Source organism: Periplaneta americana, chromosome 7, assembly GCF_040183065.1.
Source record: "Periplaneta americana isolate PAMFEO1 chromosome 7, P.americana_PAMFEO1_priV1, whole genome shotgun sequence".
Classification (NCBI taxonomy): domain Eukaryota; kingdom Metazoa; phylum Arthropoda; class Insecta; order Blattodea; family Blattidae; genus Periplaneta; species Periplaneta americana.
The window spans coordinates 162,692,859-162,717,972 of record NC_091123.1 but is presented as its reverse complement, the minus strand read 5'-3'; the positions used below and the strand labels follow the sequence as shown (position 1 = coordinate 162,717,972).

Sequence of the window (25,114 nt, the reverse complement as noted above, 5' to 3'; positions counted from 1 at the left end):
GCATAATGTATTTTTAAGTTTTGTATTATCGTCAAAGATCAAATTGAGTATGATCTTCGTAACTGCCAAACAGTTAAAAGGCTAATTTATTAGGCGAATGACATGGCGGACTAATGATGCGAAGAGAGAAAAAAACATGTAAAAAATAAAGCATAAAAAAGTTTGCTCTGTCGTGATAGGAACATTAACTTTTGATTACTGTTATCTTGACCTCTTCAAAACATTCAGATTCTCAAGAACCTATTACAGAACATTCCTCATTATTTTGCGTGCTATGCAGAAAGGCTATTCATTGTTTCTTTTTCCGAAACACATTTTAAGAGTCAAATACTTGATGAGGTATATCATCATCATTAGCACCATCATCATGCCCTCTTATTCTTACAGAATGTTACAGATTTTCCGGTAATTCCTTCATTCATACTTTATGCGTAAGGGGATGTCTTTCACTACAAACTCAGCATTCTTCAATCTTCCCTCTTTCCCGCCTTCCTCTTAAGGTGCGTCTCCACTATTAAACATTTAATTTAACATGTACATAGACATTTCAAGTCTCAATTGACTAAACATGTTACTAAGTATGTTGAATTTAACACTTTTAACATGTTGGCGTGTTTTCCAGCAGAAATGGAAAACATGTCAAGTCAATTCATTTGCTCGTGCAGCGTCGGTACAGTTCGGCAAAGTTCGTATAGTTTCCATAGCAACAGCTATAAGTTCCGATTTTGTGGCGCGTATCTTGATCATTTTTATACTATCATTAGTCCTTGGTGTTGGCTGTAAGTTGTTCGAAATAATGGAGTGGACGAAAGAAAATACGAGTACATTAGAATAAAATTAATGCACTGATGGCAAGGCCTTGTTTGTGGGATGTGTCTGCAAAAGAATACACGGGCAAAACTAAGTGGCCGACTGTTTTAGAGAACTGGAATTATTATTTAACTGTTCTCGAGAATACAATAGAGAGTTTTCGCACTCTCATCGTACGCTAGATTAGTGCTATGTTGACGTCAGTAGGTCGTACTTGGTGATGTATGTTAAAATTCGTAAAACTTCGGAAATAATAATTATACGATATTACCCACTCCTTTAACATCTATCATGTCGTAGGTCCTATGATAATCAATCGCGCTGTAATTTTTTAAATTGAGATGAAATGGCTCCTCTTAAATTGTGTATTTCTTTGATGTACGAGGCGTGTCCTTAAAGTAAGTTCCATTTTCAATTATAGCTGTCGCATCGCTGCAATCGTTATTTTGCGCATACGTGTTTTTTTCTTCAATCTTCAGACAAGCTGTGCATGCAGTTTCAGAGCTTCAGTCCGTGTGTGTGGTTAGTTGTGATCAGTTGAAATGTTTAAAGTGATCGAGCACCCCGCCGACTGTGAGATGCGGTCTGTTATCCGTTTTTTGAATGCGAGAAACATCAAACCAGGTGACATTCATCATCAACTTTGTGAGGTGTATGGTGATGATGCCATTAGTGATGGAATGGTCAGGAGATGGGTTAGAAAGTTCAACGAGGGCCGCGTCTCTGTGCATGACGAGCAGCATACCGGTCGGCCTCTTTGATCAATGACGATTTGGTGAGTGCTGTCGATGAAAAAATTCATGAGGACAGGAGGTTCACAATTTCTTCGCTTTCCTTGAATTTTGCACAAATGTTGCGGAGTGGTTCGCAGGCGGGTGAATTCTACAATGAGGGGATAGAAAGACTTGTGCCACGACTCGATAAATGCCTCAATAATGGTGGAGATTATGGTGAGAAGTAATTGAAGTGTGGGGAATACAATGCTACAAAAATGGTTTGTAAATATTTTCCCGTTTACTTTCTACACCCTTTTGGAACTTACTTTAAGAACACGCCTCGTAACAGGAAGTATTTTTGTTCTGACATTCTCAGCAAGTTTTCGAATCCAAATCGGTACTGTATTCAACTTTAAGCTCGTTTAGAATGTATCCTGCATAGTGTCTTTTACTAAGATATTGCCGCATCCACATTCTCATTTTCTTCCTTTTCAAAGCCTTGTAACAAGCAATAGAGGCAATTACAAAAGCCATATCATCATCTGAGTCCATTGTCCAAGGTTTGAAAATAAAACACTATCTATATTAAAATTTCATAGACTGTTTATGGTGGACTACGCAAAGAAAGTCAAGTTTAACATGTTTAACAATGTGGACAAAGTGTTAAATGAAATTAGCTTTAACATGTTCAATCAACATGTTGGGATGTTAACGGTAAACAATTTAACATTTAACATGTTGTTGTTAAATGTTTAATAGTGGAGACGAGCCTTTAGCCTCCGCATACGAACCATATATCTTAATATTTTCTATCATTCGATATATTGTGGAACTATAGGAGTTTTATTATATATACTGACCGCTGGTGCGGTGTTTTGCTTTCCGGCGACTGGGCATGTCGCAACCGACCACACTCGTACGGTAACCCCGCTACTTAATCAATCAATCAATCAATCAATCAATCGTTTATTAATATCATGAGCAACAGTTTGTTGCAATAGACATAAAATAAAATAATATTTGACATAAAATATAAAAACAGATTAATACAACAATACAATTGGAATACAATACTGGTAATAATAACAACAATAACCAATACTAATAATCAGGGAACGGATTTATATGGACTAAAAATATATGAAATATGTAAATATATATGTAGTTATTTTTACCAAAATATGGAATTAAATATGGATTTTTACCAAAATATGGAATTAAATATGGACTTAAAATTATAAAAAAATGACTATGTACGTTAAATATTGGTACATTTTAATCAAACTAAACAAAAAATATAATGGACGTACCTTATCTTCCAATGTAGTTTCAACAAAACACAATTTTTATTGTCTGTTACCATAACAATAGGTTACAAACATTTCTTTCAAGTGCTGAAAAGTGAATCTTCTTCTATTGTCTCTGAGGATAGATTTATACTGACTAAAAGAGCGTTCGACGTCACAAGAAGTAACTGGTACATAATTCAATTTCACAATGTCTGCTGGGGATAAGTCCAAGTTAATCTTCACTGTTGATTCACCTCTCATCACAGCAACAACCTTTTGTAGTTCTTCATATCCAGGGTTTTTTGAAAGTACAGTGTCCACCTTAGCTCTTACTGCATCTGCAACTTTACCTCTACCACGATTCAGTTTTTCCACAGTACTATTTATAATTTCAAAACTTTCAGATAGTGAAAGGTGCCTATTTTGGAGACTTTTGAGCGTTTTTATGATGCATGAAAATGTATGCTGAATGTGAGCTAAGTCATTCTTCACACTTATGTCACAGGTAACTGTTTTCGCAGTATCAATTGAGACTGCATCTTCAGAGTCCAATGCAAGGAGAACATTGTTAATAGAGTCTATATGTTCGGCATAATATTCAACTGCTTCTAGCCATGTACCCCATCTAGTTAAAATTGGCTTTGGTGGCAATGGAATTTCAGGGTACATTTCTTTCAACACGTTAACTCTACTGGGAGCTTTGAGAAATACTTTTTTCACTGATGAAATCAACAAATCTACTTTAGGGAAATTGTCTCTGACCACTTCTGCCACACGATGAAATGCATGCGCCACACAAGTAAAATGAGTCAATTTAGGATATACAACAGATAATGCTTGTCCAGCTTTGACCATATAAGGGGCAGCATCGCTAATAAAGAATAACACATTATCGTACATAATACCCTTTGGCCACAGGATACCCATAGCTTCGTTGAACAGTTTAACTATAGTTTTGTTATTGCACTTTTCTAGAACATCACAATGTAAAAGAATTCGTTCAGAATATTGTTCACTTAACAAACCGATAACTACATTACCAACAAGTCTACCTTCTTTGTCGGGAGTCTCATCAATGGAAACCCAAATTGAACTATCTTTAATTTCATCTCTTATCTTCTGTATTGTCTCATCGTAGATGGATGGAGCATACGTCTTCCTAAGTGTTGACTCATCCGGGATTGTATGTTGAGTATATTTTTCAAGGAATTCCCTGAAGACCTTATTCTTTAGTTTGTAGAGAGGAATATCAGCAGAGATGAGAGAACGGCACAGGTCGATGTTAAACTCAGATCTTACATTCGATGTTGTTGGTTGTGTTAAAAACAATTGTCTCTGCTTGGAATTTAGTTGTTTGTTGGCCTGATGTTTACTAGTTGTAATGTGTTGTTGCACCAGGAACTTTTGTGTAGATGATACTGCACACTGACACAAATTACAAAATAATATTTTATTGTCAGTTGATAAACCATCTTCTTTAAATTCTGAAATGTAACTTGTTAGTTTTGATTTTAAATTGACTGAATGACGTACTTTTGGCATATTTACCGTCTTTATAGTATGATTTACAAAACTGAACCTATGTGTACTCTGACTGGCATTTAACTGTTGAGCTGCACAACTGAAGTCTGTTAAAAATTTTAAATTAAATTAATACAGTTTTGTAACTTACTTTCCCATTGTTGATAGGACTGCTAATTTTCAAATAACTCTGATGTTAAAGGGATTACTGAACATGTGTTTAAATCTCTATTGTTGAAATGTATTTTTAAAAGTTAATGGAATTTTGTTTTGTTTTATTGTTAAACCTAATATAATATGGACTGTTTTATATGAAATATGGAAAATATATGGAAATTAACGAAAATATGTACTAAACTCTAAAATATGGAAAAATATGGAAAATAAAAGTAGGATTTTTCAACCCTACACATTGTGAAACATAAAGATAATGCAAAATATAAATTATATTAGCTTTATAAGTAAATATGTATTTACATATAAATCCTTTCCCTGCTAATAATAATCCTAATAATGAAGAGCAATGCAGCTTATAAATTTAGAATGCATTTACAGTGGAGTCAAGAAATTTACTAATACTATAGACTGGATGGTTGATTAACCAGTTATACAAAATAAATTTAAATTGTATATAACTTGCATCATGTCCCTTTTGTGGTAACTTATTAAACATTGTTATAGCAATAGAATTGAACTATTTTTTGGACTTACTTAATCTAACTCTAGGTTCTGAAAGACAATAATTATACGTTGTATCATAGTGATGAACTTCTGTTTTAGGGTATAAGTATTAAGGTTTTTCTTAATTTTCATTCACTTAAAATTTTTCTCGACTAAATAGTGGTCTAGAAGGAGCGTCATATGCAGACCTGTTAAAATGCGTATAGGTTTTTTTTTTTAATCTTAAAACATGTATAAATCGTACCTTATAGGAGATGCTGAAAATGTCATCCTTCCTCGGCTAAACGGACGTTATGACGGGAAAACACATTCTCATTGACATGATTATGTTCGGCCACTGTAATGTTTCTGATTTAATTTTTTCTACCGGTATATATGATATTTAACCTCACAATAATTAAAATGCAATTAAGAGTAGACAAAGGGTGTTCCACTCGTAAAACATCACACGATTATTCGTCTTGCGCCAACTGCATACCAAACTCAAACTTTCCTATTATAAGGAGAGATTTCGTTTATTAATGTCATGAGCAACAGTTTGTTGCAATAGACATAAAATAAAATAATATTTGACATAAAATATAAAAACAGATTAATACAACAATACAATTGGAATACAATACTGGTAATAATAACAACAATAACCAATACTAATAATAATCCTAATAATGAAGAGCAATGCAGCTTATAAATTTAGAATGCATTTACAGTGGAGTCAAGAAATTTACTAATACTATAGACTGGATGGTTGATTAACCAGTTATACAAAATAGATTTAAATTGTATATAACTTGCATCATGTCCCTTTTGTGGTAACTTATTAAACATTGTTATAGCAATAGAATTGAACTATTTTTTGGACTTACTTAATCTAACTCTAGGTTCTGAAAGACAATAATTATACGTTGTCTCATAGTGATGAACTTCTGTTTTAGGGTATAAGTATTAAGGTTTTTCTTAATTTTCATTCACTTAAAATTTTTCTCGACTAAATAGTGGTCTAGAAGGAGCGTCATATGCAGACCTGTTAAAATGCGTATAGGTTTTTTTTTTAATCTTAAAACATGTATAAAATCGTACCTTATAGGAGATGCTGAAAATGTCATCCTTCCTCGGCTAAACGGACGTTATGACGGGAAAACACATTCTCATTGACATGATTATGTTCGGCCACTGTAATGTTTCTGATTTAATTTTTTCTACCGGTATATATGATATTTAACCTCACAATAATTAAAATGCAATTAAGAGTAGACAAAGGGTGTTCCACTCGTAAAACATCACACGATTATTCGTCTTGCGCCAACTGCATACCAAACTCAAACTTTCCTATTATAAGGAGAGATTTCGTTTATTAATGTCATGAGCAACAGTTTGTTGCAATATACATAAAATAAAATAATATTTGACATAAAATATAAAAACAGATTAATACAACAATACAATTGGAATACAATACTGGTAATAATAACAACAATAACCAATATAATAATAATCGTAATAATGAAGAGCAATGCAGCTTATAAATTTAGAATACATTTACAGTGGTCAAGAAATTTACTAATACTATAGACTGGATGGTTGATTAACCAGTTATACAAAATAGATTTAAATTGTATATGACTTGCACCATGTGCCTGTTGTGGTAACTTATTAAACATTGTTATAGCAATAGAATTGAACTATTTTTGGACTTACTTAATCTAACTAGGTTCTGAAAGACAATAATTATACGTTGTCTCATAGTGATGAACTTCTGTTTTAGGGTATAAGTATAAAGGTTTTTCTTAATTTTCATTCACTTAAAATTTTTCTCGACTAAATAGTGGTCTAGAATGAGCGTCATATGCAGACATGTTAAAATGCGTATAGGGTTTTTTTTTTATCTTAAAACATGTATAAAATCGTACCTTATAGGAGATGCTGAAAATGTCATCCTTCCTCGGCTAAACGGGCGTTATGACGGGAAAACAAATTCTCATTGACATGATTATGTTCGGCCACTGTAATGTTTCTGATTTAATTTTTTTCTACCGGTATATATGATATTTAACCTCACAATAATTAAAATGCAATTAAGAGTAGACAAAGGGTGTTCTACTCGTAAAACATCACACGATTATTCGTCTTGCGCCAACTGCATACCAAACTCAAACTTTCCTATTATAAGGAGAGATTTCTTGTCTTTGTCAAATGATATTGATCAGAAATCAAGTTTCTTTGTAAACCCGTTAATTTTATCCCTGGGTGTTATAATGTTAACATCTTGGCCTTGCAAACTATTATTCAAAACGTGTTCAGTCCATTTTTATGAAAGGACTGGGCTAATAGTTTTTTATACACTGGTCTACGGACTGAGCTTGTTTTCAAGTGATAACACATACTTTTAGACAAGGATTGGCGTTGTTTTGAAAGGAAAAAAGCTTAAAATATAATTATAGAAATTTAAACAAAAATCACATATGTGTATAAATAATAAAAGTGGCCAAATGGACCGAGTGAGTTTTGGGATCACATTCTTAAATTGAAAAATAGGTTTGCATATATTCCTATTTTCTCGTCTTGTACGTATAGGTATATTAAAAGTTCCGTTCTAAACTGTAAGACTCTTTTCAACACGTTACCCTAAGAAAGCCATCTTCAGTGTGATAAAGAATATTTTCACATAACCTCAGGAATTTTGCTGAAAATGCGAGTTTGCAACGCCCTTCCTTTGATGAAATTGACCACTTTGTATTGAACTATTATCGCAGCGCCACGGTGGTAATGGTTTGAAGTACTAGAAATGTTGTTTATCTAATATTTCGTGTAATTGTTGCACCATATATAATTCAGTTTGGTCATACTTAGGGTGGTATCCACTGATTTTGAGTAAAAGTACCATTATTTTCGATTTTACAAGGATTTATATTTTTCGAATGGGGTTTAGTACCGATACGGCACGCAAAAAAAAGTCTACCCAAAAGTAGGTCGCGCCTTCAGAAAGTTTGGGAACCACTGGACTAGAGTTTCTTCCATATCGTTATTGACTTATTAAGCACAATAGTACTGCTAGCGACTACATTTTCACCACATTTCCTTTTGTTTTGATTGTACAGGGACATCATTTTATTTTTACTTCAATTTTTATTGTACCTGAGTTTTAATGTGCTTCACTCCCACCCCTTCTACTAATGAAGTTCCAACTGTCCTCCACACAGAACCAACGCCGCATATAGTAAACAGTACTTAGTTAGTGAGTATAGTACGTTTCAGAAATATGTTCGTGTTTTCCAGTGACAAAAAAGCTTTCAATATTGAATCATATTTTTGCGCAGGTACTGTCCGTTTGCCTACGTCGCATCCTGGTTTCCCCCAGCCGCTTCTGTTCGCTACTCTGTAAAGGCTAGTGGCTGGGCTGTCTTAGCTCTTTTCTGAAAACATTAATTTCTGTAATACGTCTACGTAATATTATACAACTGTTTAAAATAACTTAAATAAAATGGCCTCGTTAAGTAATTACCTGTCACGTTTTTTCCCCCCTTTCTACGATCCTGCGACATAACCACTCGGACGGACAGTAGATAGCATGTCTGAGTAATTTTATCTGTGCGGGTGGGGCAGAAGTGAAGATTGAATTTACAGTACGTAAGGTACTCTTTTATAGAGTAGGTACAGAATTATTTCAACATGAGTTACAAGTACGAAGGACGAAACTGGTATTTGGAATTAGATGCAATAGTCTATAGTGCGATAATATACACGAAAGAACTGAAGCCTGTATCGAAATGAACGACCACCATTTTCAAAAATGTGTTTAAATATCCATATTATGATTATTTTTCAATTTAACTTCATTCTCTAAATTGTACGCTAATGTGCTGTAGACAGTATAATACATATACACTGCATAATGAATACGTCCGAATGGAGAGCTCAGTTCGTGAGTAAAGACGCTTATTGTTAATACTGTACTGAATTTTGATTAAACAAAAACCTAATTAAAATTATCAAACTCAAAATTACGATATTTCCTAGTTTACGTAAATGGATGAACTGCTTTCCTTTCCTTCTATACCTAGTAGAATGATTTGTTTGTATTTTACGCCAGTATCATCGAACTCCAGTCGTGGAAGGGGGTATCAAACGGTGTTCTCGGTTCTCAACCGTTAATCCAAAGGTAATAGCCAAGGTAATATTAAAAATGTTAGTAAAAATAAAATGATGTCCCTGTATTTTTCTATATGAACAGCTGTGCAGCTCCTAAAACGGACACCATATTGTCAGTCACCGCTTTAAGGACTTGTCCCATACTCTGTTTACTTCACTGCAGTCGAGGGTCATTTTTTAAATAATGTATCATCATTTGAAATAATGGAAATAACACCTGTGGAGTAACGATCAGCGCGTCTGGTCGCGAAACCAAATGTCCCGAGTTCGAATTCCGGTCGGGTCAAGTTACCTGGTTGAGGTTTTTTCCGGAGTTTTCCCTCAACCCAATACGAGCACATGCTGGTAACTTCCGGTGCTGGACCCTGGACTCATTTCACCGGCATTACCACCTTCATTTCATTCAGACGATAAGTAATCTGAGATGTTGATACAGCGTCGTAAAATAACCCAATAAAATAATAGTGCATTATGCAACGAGCCTATAATGGTAGTAATTAAGACGTTTATGAAACGAGCGCAAGCGAGTTTCATAATTTTCATACGAGCGTCTTAATTACCATTATGGGCTAGTTTCATACGACTTTTTATGCTCGGCCATATTTCTAACTTGAAATTATTTATAAGTATTCATGTTATTCTTATCTGACTGAGGAGCGGAAGTGACCTTGTGCAATACCTCGTAAATTGTGAGATGTGCGCAGACGCGAAAGTATTGATTTTTTCCGAGAAACTTTGTCTAATCTCGCACTAGTTGTCTTTCGATTGCATATCCGAGAATAATCGATACTTGCGCTTTCATATTGCTATAATGGTATTTTCTGATTGGTGGAACACCTGAACTTTAATGAATAGGTGTACTTTAATGAGGTCCATTAAAGGGCTGCTACCAGGTCTATGATTACTACATTTCGGCATGGTCGAGCATAAAATAAATAATGGAACTGTCTTAAAATTATGTATACTTAAATATTAGTGTGCTGAATATTGTATCCAAATTGCCTCGCGAAAGTATATTCAAATCACCCCGCTCGTCAACAAAAAGATATCGTAAAATGATAAAAAAGAACTATGCAACAGAATGCGTCATTATTCAACGAGAAGATAACTAATGCATGCTGGTAACATGATCAGGTTATGTTAAACTCATTGTTTAAGCCTTAATTTCACAAAAGATTAACACAAGAGAACACACACTTATAAATCACAGAAACGAGTGTTCACAACCTATCTAGATCAATACAAATGATCCACAAACACCTGGATTCATTGATTTTTCTACAAACTTATACTATTATGCTGGTACATAATCTTCACACGATTTCTACTGTCAAAAGTATAAGATGGCGACACGAATTTCCCAGCAACACTCGCAAACGTTTAACATTATCCAAATTTTCCCGCTATTCAAATTACCCCGGTATACCCTACAGTCACAAAATTAGCTTTGTTCGTAGTACAGTAAGAATCCGTTGCCACTGATCAGACGCATGCGCATGTCCATTTTCGCGTTCGTAGTATCGAAGATGATAGTTTCTGACTATTAATTTGTTCGCAAATTGTTTTCAAACGATTTGAAACGATCATTTAACCGTTAGAACAGTTTCTGAGAGTACAGAAAATTTTTAGTCAGAACATGCGCGCGCAGATTCACTGACACTTATATACTATCATAACCTTCTCCAAGAGCAAAGCCCAAAGGAGGCTGTGACAAAAAATATACAAGTTTGTTATCTTGCTTTCCATTTCCATTTTAATTTAGATCCAATACACTTTACACGATATACAAATAAATTAGCTTGAAAAATAAATGAATTCTTATGATAAATGAAAACCCGCCAACTATTTAGTACGTAGATATGCCACCAAGCAACACCATTTCCGCTACCAGGACTTCCCCTTAGTCTATAAACAATTTTGATATTCGTTCGTAGAGGGTAAAGAAAAGCTAACTATAGTCGCGACGCTGTTATTCCCGGCGTGACTCCTCTTTGCTTACGTCTTAGGAAGTGAAGGCTCTATAAAGTCTAGGTACGTAGTGTCGTTCGCCATTTTTGCTCTTTCGTTGCCGAGCTACCATACGAGGAATCTATTTGCCACACCGTTAAACATTATCATGTCGTAGCTTCTATGATAATAAATCAAACGCACTGTAATTCAGCAGATAATTGAGCGGCAAATAACGTCCTTTGTGCTTTCTGCGAACGCCAACGAAAGAGCCAAAATGGCGGGCGATTATATCAAGTATTTATCGAGCCTTAACAAATGAATAACGTCTTCATCAGCGAATCACAAGACGCACACGTTTAAATGTAGTCGACCTGCAACGCGATTGACTGCCGGGAATTAGAGCGATGGGACTATAGTTCCAACAGTTGCCAACCGTGCGTGTGCATGTAGGCTATTAAATCAACGGTTTCGTATTTGTTCCAGGAACAAAGCTAATTTTGCTAATTATTTTGTTACTATATGTGCGGACTCACGTGAAGCTGCTCACTGTGCCGCTAGAGATTTACAAATTTCCTTGGAGACTTTGTTCTGATGTGTTCCAATTCGTTCAGTTTCTCTTCCGTTAATAGAGTTCGCCTCCTGCTTGCTTTCTAGTTCAACGTCGAACTTGAAACAAAATCTTTCTGCAATTGCCTTCCTTGGGAAGTTTACGACAGACAGCGTTCTCATAAATTTAAATCCACACTGTCGGTTCGATCTATTCTTAGGCAAGGTATTCCCTAATAAAGTAATAACACGCGCTGTTGTAGGTCTTAAAGCGTACCTACCTCGACTACGATAATACAACTCATCGCCCGAGTAGAAACTTGCGATAAGTACAGCGACGTTCATATCTCCTTATTACCAGACCAGAATCTTGCATGATATCCCCACACTGAGTTTCAGTTCCCAGGAAGGTGGAGACGCTCGAAATTGGGAGCTCTGTATAAAGAGTCTGTAACTATAGGCATCCAACAAGGAAAACTCGGTGCGCAGAAACCAGCGGGCGTGACTGTCTCGCGCAGATGGCGTATGCTCCCGTTTCCAGCATGCTCTCAAGCCTACTGCAGGGGAGTAAGGGTAAAAACATATTGGAGTTGTTCATCTCGCCACGCATATCGCCGCGCATCTCGCCGTGTGGCGATTAGGAAACAAACCAACGATATATAATGGGTAAAAACATGCTGGAGTAGTTCATCTCGCTACGTATCTCACAGTACATCTCGCCGTTCAGCGGGAATCAAACTGGTTTGATTTTCAAGATGCAGCTGCCTGAAACTAGCGTTCTGATTGGTCGGTTGTCGCAACGGAACGTCATGATTCTCTCCATCCGTCCTCTCAAGGCATAAGATTGGAAGGAAATTCTTTTTTTTTTTTTAATCTTGCAGTTCTTAATTGCTTATTATATTAAAGTATGTTCATTTTTGAAGCCATTATCATTATTATTATTATTATTATTATTATTATTATTATTATTATTATTATTATTATTATTATTATTCATTTCGTTTTCAGAACAAAAAGTGTTTATACCGACGTCAAACTTTTGCACAATATTTTGAAAGAATATGTGTTTCTTATTGTGATTGACAGTGAAAGATTTTTGCTAATAATAAGTAATAAATTTTGATAATAGCACATTATTATATACTGTATAATTATTAATTACCTGAGAGTCACTACCAACCTCTCTTCAGCACTGATTGGTTGTTTATGTATGTTAGTGTACACTTTTTGGATTTTAGGTTCTATTAGCATCAAGATGTAATTGAACGTTGACTGAGACATTCTTAAATATTCGTAAAATCTATCTGGAAATGTCTTAGGCCGCTGATATAATTATTGATAGAATTCACCAAGTTTAGTGCGTTCCTTATTGACTGGATGCACGCTGTATTTTCTTCTTCTGTTGGAAAGTAACCACCACTTCATTGCAGTACTCGTAGATAAATCGCTATCACTGTCAGAATTTGTAAACATTATTTAAGTACTAATAGGTACGACCAATAAATTTATTAGTATTTACCACGTATTCATGGAGAATCTCACATCTGTACTCAATGTCCGCGTAACGGCGAGAATCATGGCGAGGTGAATTGCTTCACTATGTTCTGCTGAGGCGAGATGCGAGATGCACGGCGAGTGAATGGCGAGGTGCGCTACTCGGAGAGGCGAAATGAACAACTCCAACATGATTTTACACTAAGAGGGGTATAGCATGCGCGCCGCGAGGAGTTCGAGCTGAGTTTTGTTTGTAGGATACCTATACCTAAAAATTCTATTCCGATATTATTAACGGAATTTCACGTTTTCAGCAGTTGTCATATAATCTTTTCGCTGTAAGAAAAATCCTAATATAAACAATAGCATGTGACTGAAGTGAGGCTTCATTGGCCACTGTTTGGCGCCATAGATTCTCAGTACGTGTTCCCGCCCACTGTTGTACATTCTGTTTTATGTTAAACATTTCCCGTTACTCGTCAAGTAGGCCTAACCTCACTACTATGTATTCATTTCTTTAGGAAACATTTACTTTATAATTACTCTAATTAAAACTCACATAACTTATTATATACATTTAAGACTATTTGTTTTTCTCCGCTTTTGAGAGGGTTTCCACTTTCATGTTTAATAACCACACACACCGAGGATGCAGAAGCCATACTTCAGTACCATGTGCTTACGCGAATAACTACGAGCTCAAGTGACGCCAGCTTGTTACAAGAACAGACTACCTCGGTATTAGTGTTTGTATTCATCCGCGTTCATAGTACATAACAAAATATAAAAGTAGCCTTTCTTTTACATATCGTTTTACATACAGTATGAGTGAAGTCAACAGTCACTGAAGACTGCTGACAATAGCGGAAGGGATAAGATGACGAATCACTTGACAGCGGGAGGAGTAGGTCATAGAAAACAGGTCAAGAAGGTGGTTAAGAAGAAACTAGCAAGACATCCGGAGCCGACAAAGAGGGGAAGTAAAGAAGATTTGGGTAGTCCATCTACTGGTGAGGGGAAGGAAGGAAATAAGGAACCGCAGAACTACAGTCTACGAAGTTGGTGCTTAAGAGGGTGGAGTGATAAAAGTGTGTCAAAAGACATAGAAACAATAAAGTGAGTGTTCAAGGAGTAAGAGTAACTAGCAAAATAATCGGAGGGAGAATATATGAACGAATAAGTGAATTAGTGTCCAGAGAAACAATAGTTGATAAAAGAAGTGACTAGAGAAAATTAGAAGTGTTTGTTAATAGTAATTGGTAGTGAAATGTTACTAATATTGGAGTGTCGACTAAGTTAGCGTACAATCAGAGAAATTGAAATGTTAGGAAGACAGCAAGTATTTTAATGTAAGTTTACGAATGAAGGTTGAGTTGACTTACAAAAATAGTGGCAAACGGAAAATTTATCGGGGTGAAAGGGAACAGTTTAACAAAATAAACATGTGATTCAGTGTTTAATGGAGAAATAGGGGATAAGAGTGATGACAGAAGTGAGGAGAGGTAGAGCTGATTGTAAGTTAGAGAGGAAAGTGAATGAGTATGATTAAATAGTGTTAGTAAAAGTTAGTTCAAAATTATGGAAATTTTAGACGATAGGAAGTACTTCAAATATAAGTAAACAATAAAAGTGGTGAGGTGTTCATTAGAAAGAAGGGAAAATTTTAAGGGGAGAGGTTAGAAAGCAAATTGAGAGTATGTATTATAGTAACAGAGGTAACAAAGGTAAAATAAGATGACAGTACACGTCAATGAAAGTTTATTGTAATTAGAAGGTAATGGGGAGCACGAATACAGAGATGTGGTGGCGACCCATTGCCAAATAAGAGTTGCAGAAATAAATATATCAATATGAGTGAAGTTATATGTTTCATTGTATTTAACAACTAGAATTCAATTTTTTATTTTCAAATAATACAAGATGATAGTTTCCAAATACGGACTATATTTTCCTGCGTCGTGTAAGTGTTTCGACTGTGAGCCAATCACGGGTATGATAGCCACGTGCTTGTGTTTACATTAGGATTTTTCTTACAGCGAAAACAGTATAGATAGAAAGTGATTTCATAATGATTCCTCGTTTAAGTACCCATTATCAGTATAATAACACACAAAGCAGTGCCGACGTGATGTATTGCAACTGGCATCAGTCTTAGGAGATGTACGCTTTCAAAGGAAGTGGAGGACACTCTAGTGCAGCCATTTTCAATCGGTGTGCCGCGAGAAAATGAGAGTAATAAAGGTTGTCGAAGAAAAAATTTAAAAAGTAGAAATTAAAGTATTTTTGGCCTTACAAAAGCAAATTAACTCTGAAATAATATTTGCATATTGTTTTTTTCCATAGAGAAGCAATTGTTTCAAAGTCACTAGTTCCCGAGTTTTCAGCATTGCAGCAAGCAATAAAAACGGTTATTACGTAAAGAGAAGGACATTAAAAACAGATTATTTTTATATCTTCGCTCTTCAATGGATTCTAAATACACTCAGCTGCTTATTTAGACAGAAGCCAGGTGATTGCCAAGTGATCGCGTACTATTAAATTGTTATATTCTTTATAGCTTGTAAGTTCATACATTTGTATGTATGTATGTATTATTATTATTATTATTATTATTATTATTGTTATTATTTTATTACATTCACTTTGTTGTATTCCTTACGTTTTCCCTGTTAACTATTTGAACTAACTGAGTTGCTTTTATTATATTCCGATCTTTAGATCTGTATTTTACTTTCTTTTTTCTATTATGGCATTATTTTCAAATGTTTTAGTGTCGATTTTATTATGCTATTATTTTTTGTAATATGTTAGTATTCTGTTCTCTAACTTTTTGTTAAATTTCATTGCTTGAATACTTTGTGACCTCGTAGAGTGTAAAAGAAGGTCCTATGGTCTTAACTCTGCCAGTATAAGTAAGTAAATAAATAAATAAATAAATTGATAGATAGATAGATAGATAGATAGATAGATAGATAGATAGATAGATAGATAGATAGATAGATAGATAGATAGATAGATAGATAGATAGATAGATAGATAGATAGATAGATAGATAGATAGATAGATAGATAGATAGATAGATAGATAGATAGATAGATAGATAGATAGATAGATAGATAGATAGATAGATAGATAGATAGATAGATAGATAGATAGATAGATAGATAGATAGATAGATAGATAGATAGATAGATAGATAGATAGATAGATAGATAGATAGATAGATAGATAGATAGATAGATAGATAGATAGATAGATAGATAGATAGATACATAGATAGATAGATAGATAGATAGATAGATAGATAGATAGACAGACAGACAGACAGACAGACAGACAGACAGACAGACAGACAGACAGACAGATAGATAGATTAATTAATTACATACCAACTTAATTACATATCACCTTAATTTATTTACATATCAACTAAATTACATATCATCTTAATTAATTACATATCAGCTTAATTAATTATATATCAACTCAATTAGTTACACGACACAACTTAAATAATTACACTGCACCTCCAATTACACTTTCAGTCTAATCTTCTCAACTTTTCCTTAAATGAATTGATTTTAAGAGGACCACCTTGAAAGATTGCTGCAGGTAAGCTGTTCCAGTCTACTATTGTGCGGTTGACAAAGGAAAATTTTGCCACGTCCGTTCTTTGTTTCCTACATTTAAACTTCCTAATATGATTAGTCCTTCCTACGTAAGATGGTGTTGCTAATCTAGCATTGATATCGGTCCATGCTTTGTGTCCCATTTGTGCCTTAAACAATGCGGTGAGTATAATAAATAAATAAATAAATAATTTAATAAATAAATAAATAAATAGATAAATAAATAAATAAATAAAATGTTTTCATTTTGAGTGGCTGAGTGTTACTTTCACCGATCTGTGTGTTCACTGACTGTAACGGGGGTTTCCCGTGGCGTGTTTCCAGGCTGTTTGATATCCAACTTTGTGGCAGTGATTGTTCGCCTGGCCTGATTGAGTAAATACTGCAGTTATCTTGCCTTTGTTTCCCGCATTGTGCAACATTCAGATGTACAGTATACGTACACGTACACGTTTCCGGCTTCGTAATGACTAGAGGGTGGATTTTGGCATATTTGCATGTTTTCTTCCTTGAAGATTAAAGATATGCGTGAATGAGGGGAATGTGTTTCATGCTATCGCGAGTCAACGTTCGTGCTATGAGGAATCAACGTTTTATAGTGCATATAAATGCATATTCATGGGGTTAATGCATATTTCTCAAATATTTGCATGTGGATGCTGAAAGTCATGTCAGTTGATGCCCGTAGGAGCAAGCGCGCGCTTTAGAGCCCAGGAGAGCCTGAGCGCCTTACAGCGGAAAGGAAAGAGACAGACGAAAGAGGTAGTATATGCCATTTGGTCGAGCTACATTCAGGGATGGCCAGCACTGATTCAATAGATAAAGGGAAGAGAACTTATTAAAAATGTATCCATGTTAATTTTTAGAGTACAAGTGCATTATAAGAATGTAAGTTTTAATTTGATGCTAATTTTTCACAAGTTTGATTGTTTTGTTCAAAAGAAATATTTTCTCAATTTTTTTTATAGAAAAGTGAATTTTTCAGATACATGCCTATTTATTTAGTAGCCTTACAGAATGTTTTCGTAAAACTAATATACCGTATATACGTATTAGGCATACTGAATATAGTGTATTGAAAATTTTGAAAATATTCGCATAGAAATTGTCTGTAAGGAAATGAATTAACAAAGCAACTACTGTTACATCATAAGCAAAAGATACGTGCCCATGTGTTGGAAAAATGTCAGCTCTATAGCTTTAGCAGATTTCGAGAAAATAATTTAATATTCTGATGATAGGAAGTTGTTCACCAATATCACCTTAAAAGTATAATGCGATAAGAGTTTTGTTATGTAATATTAGTTACATTTAAAATATATATAATTACTTTATATATAATACAGATTATCTATGAATATACAGCATTATTGTTGAAAGAGGTGTATATATATATATATGATTTATATTAATATAAATCTAAATTATTAGTATATATATTACTTATATAAATATATATATATATATATAATTGTTAAATTTATTTATCAATAATTAGCACCTAGGTAACTTTGCTTTGTACTGTAATATTGTTTTGATTATTTTATTGATTAATTTATAATGCTAAAGGTACCATCAATATCAATTCCAACTTATCATGTCATACTCAATCTCTTTTTTTTTTTTTTTTGGAATGTCACTTTCTTTATGAATGATGTGTTTCATCCATTTAGTACAGTATAGTTGTACTACTATGGAATTTATGTGAATATTCCTTCTTAACTATCATGTTATTAAGATTTAAAACACAAGTGCAATATTAAGAAATTGGTATTAGTACTTTTGTTTTACAGACAATATAGATAATATCAAACAGAAAGCAGTCATATAAAAATAACGACATAAAATTTCACGTTCCATTTGAAGTTTGTGCACTACTGTTTTCTTAATCCAACAGGCTGCTTATTCATATACACAACCCTTCCTCTTTCCATACTTAGCGCTTGATTCCCGCGCACGACGTCAAGGTCAGAAAAATGCACTTGCTTTGACATTACTGCTCTACTCCAACGCAACGACAATTTTGTGATGTTTGGGTAAAGGGAAATAAGTCATAAAAATGAGTTCGGAGATAAATGAAAATTAAACTTGGAACCCTTATTACAAATAATTTTCTACACAAATAAAGCACATCAACTGCTAGTATTCTTTGATTTTTGCACACTTAATTTGTGTGTTCATCTGAGGAACGAAATTCCATCTGCACAAAAAATGACTTACACCCCTTTATTCGTGGTGTTCAAATTTTAAAATTGTTCCATAACTGTAAGAATGACATTTAATAAAACTGAAAACACTTAAACAAATTACGTAAATTTTGTAGTTTATAGTACAAGCCGCCACTCAGTAAACTACAGAAGTGAAGATCTAATTTAATATATTTTCTACATCTACTTATACAACCCCAAAATGTTTCACTTTCATATCATCAATATAGCATTAATATGTATAATTAATGAAAAATAGTCACATCATGGCATTAACTATAACAATATTTAATTTCTAATGGTAATAATATCATCAAACCACCTCAGGTTTTGTAGATTTTAATTTCCAATACATAGCTGTACTCAGAAAATAACACACCGCAGAATCAAACCTGTAAATGATTTTTTTGTAAGTCTTGAACTTTTTAATAAGGAATTGAATTTGAGCTGTAAATATATCAACAATCCTGAAGACCATGGCCTTCGTGTAATTGCCTATTGTTTATTGTAGTGTGTGTTTTCTTTTATTCTGAAATGCAATTAGTTCTCGTAACTGATGAAAGATGGATTTTAGAAAATAGGAAAATGATGTAGGAAAATTAACATTTCACTCAAAACTACTATTTTTTCTGAAAAACTTTGGGTTCCAAACTTCAAAATGAGGGGCCATTTATTAAAATCCGTTCAGCCGTTTTCCTGTAATTTCCATTACCAGTTCGAATCTATACTAATAATAAATCTGTAGCCGAAATTTTTCTGGTAATTTTCGATTTTCCAAAAATAATTGATCCTAACATACATAATTAACCGCCCTGAAACCGAAAATAGTTTTTTTGACATTTTTGTTTGTATGTCTGTCTGTCTGTCTGTCTGGATGTTTGTTACCTTTTCACGTGATAATGGCTGAACCGATTTATATGAAAATTGGAATATAAATTAAGTTCGTTGTAACTTAGAATTTAGGCTATATGGTATTCAAAATATTTTATTTAAAAGGGGGGTTATAAGGGAGCTTGAATTAAATAAATCGAAATATCTCCCTTATTATTAATTTTCATGAAAAATATTACACAACAAACGTTTCTTTAAAATTAATTTCCGATAAGTTTTATTCCATGCAAAATTTTGATAGGAGTGATATTTAATGGGATAAATGAGTTTCAAAATTACAATAACGCCATCTAAGGCGGTGTAATGAAATAAAAAAACAAATGACTTCGTCTATAAGGGGCCTTGGACAACAACAATCGAAAGCTATGAAACATAGCCTACAGATAATGTTTCTGTGTTTGTATGAAATAATATCGGAAGCTGAATTAACCGATTTGTATAATTAATTATTAATTCACCATTGGAAAGTGTTTCTCTAGATGGACATAATGCTATAATGTTATTACAGTAACTTTTGAGTGACTCGAGAACAGGTAAGATTAAAATAGCTTCTTATGCACAGAAAATTTGATAGGTATTCGTTTCCTGTATTTCCTAAAATAATTTTTTATGACCAAATGAGTGGTCTCTGGATCAAAATGATCGCATTTTAATTTTTTAAATACAATTTAAATTACGTAACATAATAAACGATTTATCCTTCTATCAAACACGAATGTTCCCTGGATCAAATATCCTATTTTAATTATCTAATTACTTTATATTTATTTCTAACGGGTGCAGCGGAGCGCACGGGTACGGCTAGTTATATATATTTTTTTTATGAAAATAATGTATAAACCTTATGTACTTCATATTTCAATAGTGGAAGGAAGGTGTTAATTTTTTCAAAAGAACACGATACCGGTATCGAAAGTATACTGTACAATACATTTTATCGTCTCCTAGGGAAAGGGTCTGTGATGAGACGATAGTAGCGATCCTGGTGGCTAGAAACTATCTATGGATGCATATTTATTAAGTATTGAGCTTCGTGACTATTTACTAGACCATGATGTAACTTTAAATAGGAGGCAACATGAATACACTGAAACATTTAAATCACTATTTTTATCTCAGAAATAAATTTTATGATGTTTAGAGCTACTCACTTACCTTTACGACTTGATCGAATAAGAATCGTTTTTTGAGTGTTGGCTTGACATTCAATGATAGGAAACTATATATTCCGGCTATTACCGGAAACTCTCAAAAGCTTAATGAAGCGTATGACATGTATGTTAGATCGATTTCAGACTTTATACTGTAAGGAAACGACTGTGTTTTGCTTACCCAGTGCTGTGATGGTTAGACTGTGAGTAAACATTGACGTAAATTGCTATTTATGTAGGTTCCCTCTTATCAACAAAACTCACCATAAAAAGTAATTTATCAAGCATGCAGCGTATTGCATGTCTGTGGCGGCTTATCGACAAATTATTTGACAGTACAGAAGGATCTTTAAAACGAATAAAGAATGGCCAAACTGAAGAAACAAGTTGTACAAACACAACAATAAATATGGCTACGTTACAGCAGCTGTCTCTCTCCTTGAACTGCATGGTGCAGACCAGTGGTTCTCAAACTCATTATCACTACGGACCCCTTTCCATAAATAGTATTTTCGTGGATCCTTGAAAGTCGTCAATGGAATGATGGGTTAGATTTTGAGGTTAATATTAAGCGAATATGAGTAGTTATATTTGTTATAATTTTTAAAGTCCTTCCAAACTCTAAACTGGCTACGGCTTAACGAACGTAGAAATTTTCATTCTCCTATTTTCCTTTCCCAAGTCCTTCACACTTCTACACCTACCTACCTTGCCTCCCGTTTCAGTTACCTGTCATCATATCATAATCTCTTCACACGCACGCAAAATAGCCTCATACTAGCCATACCAACACATATAATTCATCATAGTATTCATCATCATACACAATCTCGCTCTCGCGCTTGTGGAATACCCTACCCAGTGACATCAGAGAATCTCGGAATTTAGTAGCGTTTTCTTACTGCGTAGAGTAGGTTTAATTTTTACTTAATCAAGAAAAGAAATGCTTCTCTCTTCTTAACTTTTACAATAAACTGTCTAGCTTTTATTAATCAGTTAGTCTTTTAGTACTTTGATTTTTATTGTATTTGTAAATTTAATATTAATTGTAATTATAATTCTGTTTGTATTATTAATATTGTAGTTGTAATCCCCTGGTAGAGGGGAAGAGAAGGCCTGATGGCCTCATCTCTACCAGGTTAAATAAATAAATAAATAAATAAATAAATAAATATTAACCCTGCATTAGTCGCGAACATATTTAGTCACGCGCGAGAATTTTGTTTCTCAGAATAATAATAATCAGACAAAACTGCCTTAATAATTAAAGTAATATGATTATTTTTTCTATTATTGGTTGAAATATTAGTTTTAATAGGTTAATTTCTTTCATTAAGTTTATTACAATGTGTTAATAAATTCTAAGGGGGAAAGGAACTGGCCACCCTACCCCATTATCTCCTGGCCTAGTTGCCTCATAAGTAGTGCCTTCTTGGTATCACTTGTGAGGTTCAGACCTGTCTTCGGACAGTTGACTAAACAACAACAATAAATTCTAAATATGTAATATTTAAATAAAATATCTATTTTTAATAAATCAGTCACAATTAGAAAAAAAATCACCTACATTTTGGACATAAATGTGTATGTATTATGCAAATCTAGACAAGGAATATAGGGTAAAGTTGGCTATTTCCGTGATACCCCTAATCCCGTGATACTTTTTAACATTGACTGTGAGTCAAAGCTTTGCCGTTCGACCATAGCGCCAGACATCTTTCTCGAAAGACTGCATCTTTCGCTTACTTTTGAGACATCGGTGAACTTCCTAGCAAGATACCCAAACCCGTGACATTCAGTAAAAAAAAGTATCACGTAATTAGAAGTATCACGGAATTAGACAACTTTACCCTATAGTATGAAACACAAATAGAACAGTACAAACATAACAAGAAGTCACAAGTACAATCATAAATATGAATAACAGAATGAGGTTTATACTTCATAGGCCTTCATTTTAAATGTCCTCGTGTCCATTTTGTTCTTCAACATCGTTTCCCAACCCCCCAGGGCGTTCGCAAAATCTTTCAAAGGGTTCGCCAAATCGAGGTTAGGCCTATTATTGTTTCCTTCATTTCTGCGGCATTGTCATAATAATAATAATAATAATAATAATAATAATAATAATAATAATAATAATATCGATGTGTGTATAGGTTAGTTATGTCGAAAGTTGCTAATGTTGTACTGTGTGGGATATGTTTGTCTTTCATTTTATTCACTAGGTCTATGTTGTTTTTATTGTTGTCTGTTTTTCAAATTTTATGTTGTTCCTTATGATTTTTTCCATATATGTGGCTAGTTTGTGTGTTGGTACATTTCGATGATTGACTAATGGTCTGATGGGTATGTTTTCTTTATGTATTTTCAGTAGTGCGTTTAGTTTAGGTGCTTCTGGTTTGATTGGTTTTATTTGTTGTTTCATGTTGCTTGGAATTTAAACACTGGCATACAAATTGCTATATTTGATACAACAAATAATTATTCCTATTCTAGCCCCAAGGCCCATTCACAATGAAAATTAAACATAACGTAAACATTAACATAAGCACATAAACATATGCCACAAACTTAAGTAGCCAAGGCCCAGTCATTGTGTGGTATACAGTAATTCATGATATAATCGCAACAAAAGAACGTTTATTTAAAATAAACAGAGTAAACAACGATGTGTGTCAGTATTGTCAACAAAAAGACTCCTTGCATCATCGTCTTAATACTTGTACAAGGAATCTATCCATACGAGAACAATTTGGGAAATATGTGAAGGACAATAATATATTTGGAAACGATACTCTTCATCCTACAATGTTTCAATTACCAGACTTTAATCTCAAGCCACAGCAAAGACAAAATGCTGCTCTGTGGTTGATAGGTCATACAGTAACTTTCCTTATTCAGAACCAAGAGACTACCTTTAAAACACAATATGTAGCTTATATTAATCAGGCTAGAAGGAACAGAATTCTCTATCGAAAATGGGACCTTTTGTTTGGGAATTATCCCGGGCACTTAGATTAATTAAATTTGATAGTACAAACACTTTCAATAGGACATATAAGCCTAATTTAAATACATGTCTTTATTTTAATTTGTCTTAATGAAATAAAGTTCCTTCTGAGTGTAGAGTGGGTGGTTTCTCCCGGAATGAATGACTTTTGTTATTGGATGAATGAACATGCACTGTTTGCTAATTATAGAGTGAAGGAAGTACTTAAATAGTGCAAGTCAGATTTCTATGTTATTTTATAATGGTTAATACGTATTTACAAGGTTATTTAAAGTATGTACGGGGGAAAAAGTATGCATGGAATTTGTTGTCACTACAGCATACATTTTCTATCAGTTTATTGATTCGATTGAAGTGTACGTGTGAAATTGTGTCAGTACTGCATACTGGCTATAACAGATTATTTGTCCAGGTTGAAATGTATATGTGATTTGGTTTTAGTACTGCATACTGGTAATATCAGTTAAATTGTTTAGCCTAAAAGTGTAATGGAAATTTGCTCTCAGTACTGTATACTGATTATATCAGCTTATCTGTTCAGATTGAAATGTATATGTGTTTTAGCTTCAGTTTTGTATAATAGTAAAATCATTAATTTGCTTAGTTTGAAGTGTACATACGAAATTATTTCAGTACTGCATACTGATATATTAGCTTACTGTATAACTTGGAATGTACACGTGCACCATTATTAGTATTGTATACTGTTATATTAAATTTATTGTTTAATAAAAAGAAAAAAGTCACAATGAAAATTAAACATAACGTAAACATAACACGTATGTGGAAACAAACATACCGAATCAACAAAACTACAGAATCTATTACATAAAAATGGAGAATTGCACAATGACTGACGATGTAGCTATTCAATTTATGTTTCTAATAACTACAATGGCATCAGTATATGGCTTTCAATACTTGAAATCAAAGAAACGGAGATGTAAAATAATCAACTTTTCGTCATATGATTCCATGTTGCGCGCCTAGCTATCTTCACGGCCAATAGATCAAAATATTGCCTGTAGGCAAAGCCCATGAGATGTTAAACAAAAAGTGAAAACACGCTT

The 25,114-nt window shown here is 33.8% G+C and overlaps 1 protein-coding gene across 2 annotated transcripts in view; it reads right to left on the bottom strand.

Annotated features, from left to right (window-relative positions):
- The window catches only part of LOC138703664 (15-hydroxyprostaglandin dehydrogenase [NAD(+)]-like), a 161,302-nt gene extending 140,063 nt beyond the window's left edge, over positions 1–21,239 (bottom strand). Inside the window, exon 1 of one of the 2 annotated variants that reach the window (XM_069831736.1) lies at positions 21,039–21,239. The gene's annotated coding sequence lies outside the window, so the exon portion shown is untranslated. The remainder of the gene's footprint in view (positions 1–21,038) is intronic. The other variant, XM_069831737.1, reaches the window with a different exon arrangement.
- Positions 21,240–25,114: the final 3,875 nt, after the last annotated feature.